This window comes from Apodemus sylvaticus, chromosome 1, assembly GCF_947179515.1.
Source record: "Apodemus sylvaticus chromosome 1, mApoSyl1.1, whole genome shotgun sequence".
Classification (NCBI taxonomy): Eukaryota; Metazoa; Chordata; class Mammalia; order Rodentia; family Muridae; genus Apodemus; species Apodemus sylvaticus.
Window position 1 is genome coordinate 77327932 of NC_067472.1, and position 11116 is coordinate 77339047.

The window sequence follows — 11116 nt, forward strand, 5'->3', positions numbered from 1 at the left end:
TGCCTGACAGTGGTGGTGCACACCTTTAATGCCAGCACTTGGGAGGCAGAGGCAGGGAGATTTCTGAGTTCAAGGCTACCCTGGTCACAGAGTGAGTTCCAGGACAGCTAGGGCTACACAGGGCTACACTGTTCCAGTGTCTGTGTGATTGATCATTAGAGCTAGTCCTTTTGAAGTTGACTTGCATATTTTGGAGAAATCAGTAACTGAGACCTTCTGTGAATCACCTAGGCTATTTGCTTTGTGACAACATCTATGTCTCAGATGATGAGAGGTTTTTTTCTGGTTTAAACTACTCTTTAAAAAAAAAAAAGATTTATTTATTTATTTTGTATATGAGTACACTGTATCTGTCTTCAGACACACCAGAAGAGAGCATTAGATCCCATCACAGATGGTTGTGAGCCACCATGTGGTTGTTGGGTATTGAACTCAGGACCTCTGGAATAGCAGTCAGTGTTCTTAACCACTAAGCCATCTCTCCAGCCCCTGACCTAATCTTTATAAGTTTTGTTGGTAACCATATTTTTCATTCCCTGTAGATACACAAGCATAACCACGTCCCCATCTTAACACTATCACAGGTTTCCACTCTAATGTGGACCCATCCTTGTAGTGTTCTGGTTGACCCAGTTCCTCAGGTTTTTCCATAACCCAGTATCTCTCAGCAGCTGCTGCTGTTCCTTTTTCACCAACAGTAAGAAAACGTAGAGTTAACAAAGAATTATTTAGGCTGTCCCTGTGGGGATTACTCTCCCTTTTTTATTTAATAAGCATCTCTTTTAAGGTTTGATTGGCTTTCTACAACTGCTTGTCCTGTGAGATTATGTGGTATACCAGTAACATGTTTTATATTGTAATATGTGAAAAATTGCTTCATCTTATTGGAAGCATTGTCAGTGGGATCATCGTCAGTTTTAATGTGTACAGGTATCCCCATAATTGCCATTATCTCCAATAAATGCATAATTGTAATTACACAATCAGTCTTTTCAGAACTAAAGCAATTACTCATTGAAACCATGAGTAGGTGTCAATGGTGTGATGGACTTGCCTTTGTTTTCCAAGTTCTGCAAAATGGAGAACATCCATCTGTTAGCTGTCATTTCTTTTGGTACCCCTAGGGTTACTACCAGCAGGTAACAGACTTTGTTTGTATAGAGAACACATAGGACTCTTTGGTTTGTTGACAAGTGATGGTAATTTTTTTTTCTTTAAACTTTTCCCATTAACATGATCTCCAACATTTTAGGGTTTCCAAGGCAATCTGGGCTTCAACTTCACAGTTTCCTACAGTGGCTTCATTGGGCTACTATTCAGGGACATCCTTGACACATGCCTGGCCTCAGTGGCTTTTTGGGCTGTAGAGGAAGATTCAACAATACATTTCTTGTATTCTTAACTCTAAAGCCAGAACCATGTGATTGAAGCTGCCAAGTTCTGCTGTTTGCTATGGCTGGGACATGGCTCCCTCATTCAAATCGTTTTCATAATTTCTGTTGTTGATGGTTCCCTACACTATTTTAATTCTCCTTTAATTCTTTTTCTTGAGTTGGAAGCTTGGGTGGGTGGGGTCTTGCCCTGGGGTAATCATTCCCTTTATTCCATTTAGCAATAGGCTTTTCCTTAAACTTTTTATCTCTTCAAACACTGGGCTTGGCTCCCATATCACATTTCCTAGTGTTCTTTTTCTCCTTAAATTGTACATTTTGTATTTTCTTCATTTCTCAGTGTGTTCCTTTTCATTATAGATCTGCATAAGAGTGACTACTAATAGCTGCATATTAGATGCAACATTGAACTGTCTTGAAATCTCCTCTGCCAACACCATTAATCCCAGTGTCTGGGGCCTGGAGAGATGACTTAGAGGTTAAGAGCGCTGGCTGTTCTTCCAGAGGTCCTCAGTTCAATTCCCAGCAACCACATGGTGGCTCACAACCATCTGTAATGGCATCTGATGCCCTCTTCTGGTGTGTGTGAAGACAGGGTACTCATATACATAAGATAAATAGATTAAAAAAAAAAACAGCATCTTCAATTTAGCTTCAGATAGATTTTCAAAGCCATCATAAAAGACAGCCAAAATAGGGTAGGAATGGTGTCTAGGCCATTTACTAGTATAGTAGTCTTCCCCTCTGAAACTTCTTGAGGAGGCCTCCCACAGTTCCAATTGCCCTCAACACAGTCTTGCATGCTCCTAGGATGGTCCATTAAGCCCTGCTTAAAGCATCCAACTGCTTTTATAGCCCAAGTTCCCAAGTCTTTCAAACTCCTTCAGACAAAAGCATGGTCTGGCCTGTCATAGCAATACTCTAGTCCCTGGTACCAACTTCTGTCTTTCTTATTGTTCTATGAAGAGACACCATGACCAAGGCAATTTTTTTGTTTTTGTTTTTGTTTTGTTTTTTGAGACACGGTTTCTCTATATAGCCTTGGCTGTCCTGGAACTTACTCTGTAGACCAGGTTGGCCTCGAACTCAGAAATCTGCCTGCCTCTGCCTTCCGAGTGCTGGGATTAAAGGTGTGTGCCAACACTGCCTGGCTAGGCAATTATTTTAATTTTTTTTAACTAATTAAATGTTACTCTTGACAGCCATAAAGGCCTTAATTCATCCAGATGTGGTAGCACATACCTTTAATTCCAGTAGAGGCAGGAGGATCTCTGTGAGTTCCAGGCCAGTCTGGTCTATATAGAAAGTTCCAGGGTATGCAGGTATGGTATTTTGGGTGAAACCATCCCCCCATAGGCTCATAGGGAGTGATACTATTTTGGTAGTTGTGGTCTTGATGAAGTAGGTGTGGCCTCATTAGTGGGAGTATGTCACTGGGGGTGGTTTTGAGGTTCCAGATGTTCAAGACAGGCCCAGAGTCTCTCTTCCTGCGGCCTGCTGATCCAGATGTAGTATTCTCAACTACCTGTCCAGCACCATGTCTGCCTGCATGCTGCCATGCCTCCCACAATGATGATAATAGACTAAACTTCTGAACTGCAAGCCAGCCCCAATTAAATGTTTTTCTTTATAAGAGTTGCTGTGGTTGTGGTGTTTCCTTACAGCAATAGAAATCCTAAATACATACATCGGAGAATGACACCACATGAAAGGGATTAGAAATGCAGCCTCTTTGGAGTAGGTGTGGCTGTATTAGAGGAAGTGTGTCACTGGGAGTGGGCTTTGAGGTCTCAAGGGTCCAAACCAAGCCCAATTCTCTCTCTTCCTGCTGCCTGTGGATCTGGGTATAGAACTCTCATTTCCTTCTGATGTAGTATTCTCAACTACTCCAGCATCATGTCTGCCTGTGTGTCTCCACACTTGCCGCCATGCTGATAATAAACTAAACTCCTAAAACTGTATGCAAACCCCAATTAAATGCTTTCCTTTTTCTTTTATAAGAGTTGCTGTGGTCATAGTGTCTCTTCACAGCAACAGAACACTGACTAAGACACCAGGACTACATAGTGAGCATTTGTCTAAGAATAAAATATAAAATAAAGACCTTGCATGCTGCTATTGTCATCTTTGAAAGTCCAGCTGCTGTCATCCATCTTGCTCTAAGGATTCTGATCTGAAGACATCTCAGCTCCTGTAATATCTGACACATTTCACTTCTCCTGTGAATCCATTGGCTCAAGAAAACTTATAAATTGTTGGTATAGAAAAAAACATATTCGGAGATTTCAGACATGGCCTCAGAAAGCAATCTACCCGTTCTTTTGCTCATGTTTGGTACCATGACACAACCTTCTTCGCTAGCATGTTGTCACCAAGGGAATGGGGCTCTGATTTCTGAGCTATGATTACTTTTCTATTATGATAAGACATCATAACCAAGGCAATTTATTTTTTTATTTAGCTTTTTTATGATTTGTGAGTTTTTCACATCATGCATCCCAATCCCACTCATCTTCTTGTCCCACCCTTGCAACCTCCCCCACAAAAGAAAAAAAGTAAAAATAAAAATCTCATCATGGAAGCTGTAGTGTGTCCCACAGCATATCCTTTTGTCCACACTTCTTTACTTGCAAATGTGCATTACAATGAGTCATTGGTCTGGATCCAGGCCTCTGGCTTCTGCCATGCTATCAACACTGGATACTCAACAGGACTCTTCTCAGATATCCTGTTGTTGCCCTGTGTCATGCAACTTTGATCCTGCAGCTTTGGATCTGCAGAGCTGGTCTTTTCAACTGCTCCAGCAGTTCACAGACCAGGTAGATGTTGGGGTGGGCCAACTCAAAGCTCTGGATCTGGACCTGGGTAGTAACTGAACTGCTCGGCCTGCCAACTCTCCCACACCCACCAGAGCCAGCTCTTTTCTGTTGCCCAGATGTGGTGGTGTAGGGCCTGATCTCCTGAGTGTTGCAGCCAGTGAGGGGCTGGTCCAACTCCTCTGTTCTCATGACCCCAGAGCCAGCTCTCTCACCTGCTGCAGGTGGCGAGGGGTGGGGTCAGCTCAACCATCAGACATCAACACTTCCATGGGTGGCAGCCCAGACCTGGAACATGTGCCTGACCTTTGGTGGTAACAGATCTCTGCTATTGCAGGGGCCTGACCTGTCCATGGCCTTGGTGACTTTGCTAGCTACTCACATCAGGCTGTTCCTCAGTACCCTCGTGTCTCCAGTTCTGCCTCTCTTTATTGTGTATACTACCCCCTGCTTCTCCTTCTCTTCCATCTCTCTACCACTCACTTGCTCATCTTAGCGGTAACCAGGCCCTCTGGGTGTCTGGGGTTGTCTAAGGAGTGCTATGCCTCTCTAGTGTTTTGTGACACTGGGCAGGGGTTGACTTGGGCATAGTCTGTCTGTTTGAGCGATGTGACTCAGGACTGGGGGTCATCTCAGGGTTGCTTCCTGCCCTGGTTGCATGGCACCAGGCTGCAAGTCAACTTATTTTTAAAAATCATTTATTTGGACTTAAGTTTCCAGAGGATTAAAATGCATTATGGCGGAACAGTAAAGGCACAATGACAAGAATAGCAAAGGCACAAAGACAAGAATAGCTAAGAACTCACATTTGAACAGGAAGTAAGGAGAGCACTGGATGTCAAGAAGCTTGTGAGGCCTCCAAGCACAGCCTGGTGACACAGTTCCTTCAACAAGGCCACTCTTAATCCTTCCCTAACAGTTCAATCAACTGGAGACCAAGTAGCTAAGCATATGAGTCTATGAGGGTCATTCTCACTCAAACCTCCACATTCTACTTCCTGGCTCTCACACAGGCTTGTAGCTGAATCTTAATGCAACAGGTATTTAATCTGACTTCAAAAGTCTCTGTAGTCTTTCAGTCTAAACACTGTTTTAAAAAAAAAGTCCAAAGTTCATAATCTCTCCTGGGACTCAAGGCAATCGCTTAACTGTAAACCCCTGTAAATCAAAAGGCAAATTACAAACTTCCGACATGCAATGGGATAGACCGTTTATTCCATTCTAAAAGGGGGGAAACCAAGGCAGAGTGAGGAAATACTGGTTCTAAGCAAGATGGAAACCTAGCAGGGCAAACTCCAAATCCTGTATCTCTATGTCTAACAAGAGGATTCATGTGACTCTGTCCTCCCAGCTTTGCTAACTGCAACATTCTGCTCTCTCGGGCTTGTTCTGATTCCTGTGTGCATCTGTCCTTGGCAGATTCCCATACCACAGACTCCTTTACCACCTTGGAGTCCCCAATATAATCCTAATCCAGGCCTCACTTTCACAGCGGTACATCATGTTCTCTTAGGCCTCTTGCTCTTTCAAGGCCTTCAGGCAGAGACTTCCCTGACATCTGTGGCTCTTTAGCCAGGGAGGAAGATTCCACAATTCCTTTACTAGCCTAACTGTCAAAGAAATTAGTCCATTACTGTTCAATTTAGCCTCAGGCAAGTTCTTAGGAAGAAGGCAGAAAGCAGCCACTTTCTTTGCTAAAAGATTACTAGAATAGTCCCTGACCCGGTGGACTTACCCACTAAAACTTCCTGCGTTGGACCTCCACAATCCACATAGGTCTCAGCACTCCTGAGTAGATAGCTGTCTTTGGCTACTTGGTGGATTCTTCTTTCTTCCACCTCTCTCCACCCTTTTCCTTCCACTTTTCCAACTCTCTAACACTAGATAAGAGAGAAAAAAAGGATGGAGAGGAAAAAGCTCCCGGAATAACCTCCGGAGTCAGGAAAGGGGCAACTGTTATTGTTTGACTACTTCCTGCTGATCAGGTGCATCAAATTCCTTGGGGGCAATCCACTGTCTCTACTACCTAACAAAAGGTGACCAGCCACAACCAACAACCCACCTCTTCCCAGGCGCTAGCATTTATACACCCTCAGAAAAGTCCCCAGAAATCTGAATGTTACAAATCACAGAAACTGCAGATTTTGCAGCTGGCAAAATCACACCCTGCCAGAGCAGTAAGCAAATCATAGTCAGCAGCTGTGGACAGACTGAACCAGCCCCATAGCCCACACCTAGAATTAAAATGAAAGCATATTCTTTTACCATTTCTGTGTTTTTTTAAAGAAACCAAAATTCTCACCACACCACTGACTTCCAAGTTCCTACTGGGATGGCCTATTAAATTCTACTTAGAGCATTCAACAGCTTTTCTATTCCAAGTCCAAAGTCTTCCTGCAAGCCACCACATGGTCAGGTCTGTGGCGAACCTGCCTGACTCCATTCTGCGAGCAGAGGCCATTATGTTATATGGTTAAAAATAAGTTTCTATTTACTTTAGGAGATTCGGTTTTTAAGTCTCCCAGCCCTAGCCCATGACCTTGACTTGTTTTTGAGAACACCCAAACCCTTCCTAATTGGTGACTACACCCGCAGTTTTTTGTTTGTTTGTTTGGTTGGTTTTTTTGTGCATGGTTGTTTGTTTTGAGATCTCTTTGTACTATTTTACTGCTCCATTGTCTCTGCTTTGCAACTGCTTGCATTTTGCTCCTTAAAAGGGCCACTCGGGCCGCTTGCTTGCTCTCTAGCCCAGCTTAGGAGGCAGTCACTGGCCAGCTCTCAGAAACACGCCAATAAAAATCAAGCTTGCTTCACATTTGGCTCAAAAATGGTAGTGGTCTTATTCTATCTGGTGAGATTAACAGTCTGCCACAGTAATAGACCACTTCCTGGTAACAACTTCTGTTATTAGTTACTTTTTTATTGTGATGCTGTGATAAGACGTAACAACTAAGGTAGGTTATCAAAAAAAAAAAAAATCAATTGATTGGGCTTAAGTTTCCAGAGGTTAGAGCTCAAGATGGGGAGGAAAAAGCATGGTGTGAGCAGCAGATGAGGTCTCACATCGAGAGAGAGAGAGAGAGAGAGAGAGAGAGAGAGAGAGAGAAACACTGGGGGTGTTGGGAAGCTATTGAAGCCTCAAAGCCTACTCTTAGGACACATCTCCTCCTCTGAGAACACAAGTCCCTTCCCAAATAGTTCCGTCTACTGGATACCAAGTATTCAAACATACGTTCCCATTCAAATCACCACACTAGGCAAATGATGTACCAACTAAGACGGATCTTAAACTCATGATCCTCCTGCCTCAGCCTGCCAAGTATTGTTATACTGGCCTTTGTTACAATACCAAGCTTTGTCTTCGTTACTTTTTTTTTTTTTTATTGCTGGGAATAACACCATGACCAAGGCAGTTTATAAAAGGAAGGATTTATTTGGGCTTAGGTTCTAAAGAGATGAATCTATCACCATCATTGAGGGGAACATGGCAGCAGGCAGTATGGTGCTGGAGCAACAGCTGAGAGCTTACATTTCAACCTATAAACAGGAAGCAGAGAAAGCTAACTGAAAATGACATGAGCTTTTTGAAACTTCAAAGTTCACCCCACTGGCATACTTCCTCCAGCATGGCCACACTTCCCAAACCTTCCCAAAGAGCCGCCACTGGAATTCAAGTATTTAAACTATGGGGGCCATTCTCATTCAAACCACCACACTCTTTAGCAGGAGTTAGAATTACATCTGTATTTCTTTTGAGATAGATTCTCACTTTATAGTCCAGGCTGGCTCTAAAATCACAGTATATCCCAGGCTGGAATTGGATTTATGTTCCATTTTAGTGGAATTTTGCTAGGCATATTGGAAATGGCCATACACTTCCTTTGGCCTATTAGTTTTTCCTAGACCTTGATCTAAAACAGGCATCAATATAAAGGTGGTCAGAGAAGACAAAAGATGGTCAAAGGATCGTTCATTGTTTTTTCCAAGGCCTGATGCAGAGAAAGTGGGTAGAATGGGCTACATTGGGAGACTATGAAACCTGGGTGAGTACCAAGAACTACTGTTCATCTCCCATGTGGACTTGAGTCTCTGATTTTGCCTCAGTAGGGGAGGAGAGTCCCTTTTCCCTCACCCATCAACATCAGAGAAAATATTGCCAAAGGGCAAGAATGAGGCAGCTCCTAGAGCCAAATATAGGGACAGGACTAAGGATTTAGGGAGACAAGGTGGTCCAGGGAGGGAACAGACCTGCTCTCCAGTATTCCTGCCAGGGAATGCAGAACTAAGGAAGACAGCCATGCTGCTATTTCAGATTGCTTTTACTTGGGAACCTCTATGGGCCACTCCAGAGAACTGCCGTTCACCTTGGTGTGGGATTGGATGCAGTACAGTGTTATCCAGTGAAGGACCTTGGATTCTTTAAGGCAGATCCAGGTTCTTGTATTAAAAATTAACACTGTTAATCTGGAGCGTAGTCAATACTTTCTTCTTTTCCCTTCCCCAGCAAGGAGCCTTCCATCTCACAGGACACCCCGGGGTAGTGGCTCCTTAGAAACAGAGCTCCCCCTGCTGGGCCATGAGTGGGAACCTTCCGGATAATGTTCGTTCTTCCAGTGACATCAACCTCAATCGCCATCATGATTAGGTAGAATGATTAATAGTTGCTTACTAGTGTTGAAATGGTAAAGGTTCATGAGTTAGCTGAAACTCTTAGGAAGTTGTGACCTTTGGTATACTTCTTAAGCTCCCCATTTTCTCATCTTTAAAGTAAGGAGACAGAAATTACAAGCTAACAGAGAACATATGGGGAGGGAATTTTTAAAGATATGTTGGAAAATAGAAAAGTCACACAGGCCTTTGGAGACTACAGAGGATAATTGAATGAATTATCTTCCATCTTTTTTGGTTGAGGGGAGTCAGAATTGTTACTGTCACCAACTGCTGCATAACAACCATCCCAAATCTCTTTTGTCTTTTCTTTCCTTGTTTTTCTTTCCTTCCCTCCCTTCTTCCTCTTCTGCTCCTCCTTTTCCTCCTTTTATTCCTCCTTCTCCTTCTTCTCCTCCTACTCCTCCTTCTCCTTTTCCTCTCCTTCTTCTCCTTTCTTCTCCTCTTTCTCCTTCTCCTCCTCCCCCTCCTCCCCCTCTACCTCCCCCTTGTTCTTTCTTCTTTTTGACAGAGCTTCACTGTATGGACAGCCATTGTTGGCTTGGAACTCTTTATGTTAGACCAGTCTGACCTTGAATTTATAGAGATTCCCCTGCCTTTTGACTCCCAAGTTCTGGGATTAAGGATGTGGTCAATAACACCTGGCCTATTTTTATAATTATTATTTTTAATTTTGTGTATTTGTGTGTGTGGGGGGGGTGAGGTATACACATCTGAGTACAGGGTCTACAGATACTGGATACCCTGGAGCTGCAGTTACAGGTAGTTGTGACCCACTTGACATAGGTGCTAGAAACCAAGCGTGGGTCCTCTGTAAGAGTACTATGTGCACCTAACATGCCCAGTACTTGGGATACAGAGGCATGCATATATCTCTGTGAGTTCTAGGTCAGCCTGGTTTACAAATCGAGTTCCAGGACAACCAAGGCTATTAAGAGTTTAGCCTGTCTTGAAATCAAAAACAAAAACAAACCTCCCAACCAACCAACCAACAAACAAGAGTAGTATGTACTCTTAACTTTTGAACTATCTGTCAAGGTCCCAATTTCATTGATTCTTTTAAGAGTTATTTTTATTTGTATGGGCATTTTGTCTGTGTGTATCTATGTGTACCATATGCATGCTTGGTATTATCAGAGGCCAGAAGTAGACTTCAGATTCCTTGAAAAGGAGTTATTGGCAGTTATGAGCTCTGTGGACAGTGGGAACTAAACCTAGTCCTCTGTAAGAATAGCAACTATTCTTAACGCCAAGCCATCTCTTCAGCCCCACCTAATTCTTAAAAGTATTCATTTATTTGGTTTATTCTGCATAGTCCTGGCTTTCCTGGGACTCCCTCTATAGACCAGGCTGGCCTCAAGCTCATGGGGCTCTGCCTGCCTCTGCCTTCCAAGTGCTGGGATTAAAGGTGTGAGCCACCTATGTGAGCATTTATTTGTTTTGTTTTTGAAACAGGTTTTCACTCTGTAGCCCCTAGCTGACATGGAACCAGGCTTCCCTAGAACTTATAGACATCCTCTTGCCTTTGCCTCCTGAATTTGGGGATTAAAGGCATGAGCCATTATACCTGTCCCCTGTTTTATTTTTAGAGAAGAATCAAGCATAGTTTTACTAAGGGAAAGTGAGGAAAATTCCCAAGCATGGGAAGAGTTCTAAGGGAGAACTACGTGAATGTGTGTTTACTCCTTGTAGTTCTCTGAATATCCCAGGTTTTTTATTTCTATGAATAAGGTGCTTTGCCTAAATCTATATCTGTGCAATACTTGAGCACGTAGTACTCACAGAGGCCAGGAGAGGACTTTGAATCCCCTAGAACTGGAATTACAGAGAGTTGTGAGCTGCCAAGTGAGTGCTGGGAATTGAACCCAGGTCCTCTGGTGTAGTGGGAAATTGTTAAAATAAAGTACTGCCCTGCCAGGCCTCTGCTCCAAGTCCTGGTGGGTCTCTCTTTCCTGCCCAGCACCCACTCCTTCCAAGTATCCGGAAAGCATGACTCTTAAATTTGAGTGGTTAACCAAATATATTTATGTATATGAAACTCCCAATTACATAATGCCAAATTACAATGATAAAGTTTTATCCAACATTTCTAACCTCTCAGCACACCAGAAACACATCTGATGCCATCTGAATCTGCACATCTCACCCCTCCTCTCCCTCATGCAGCTCCCGGGCTCCCTCACTCTCCGCCCCTCCTTCTCTTAGCTCCTCCTTCTCATCTCTCCCCTCCAATACTGGCCT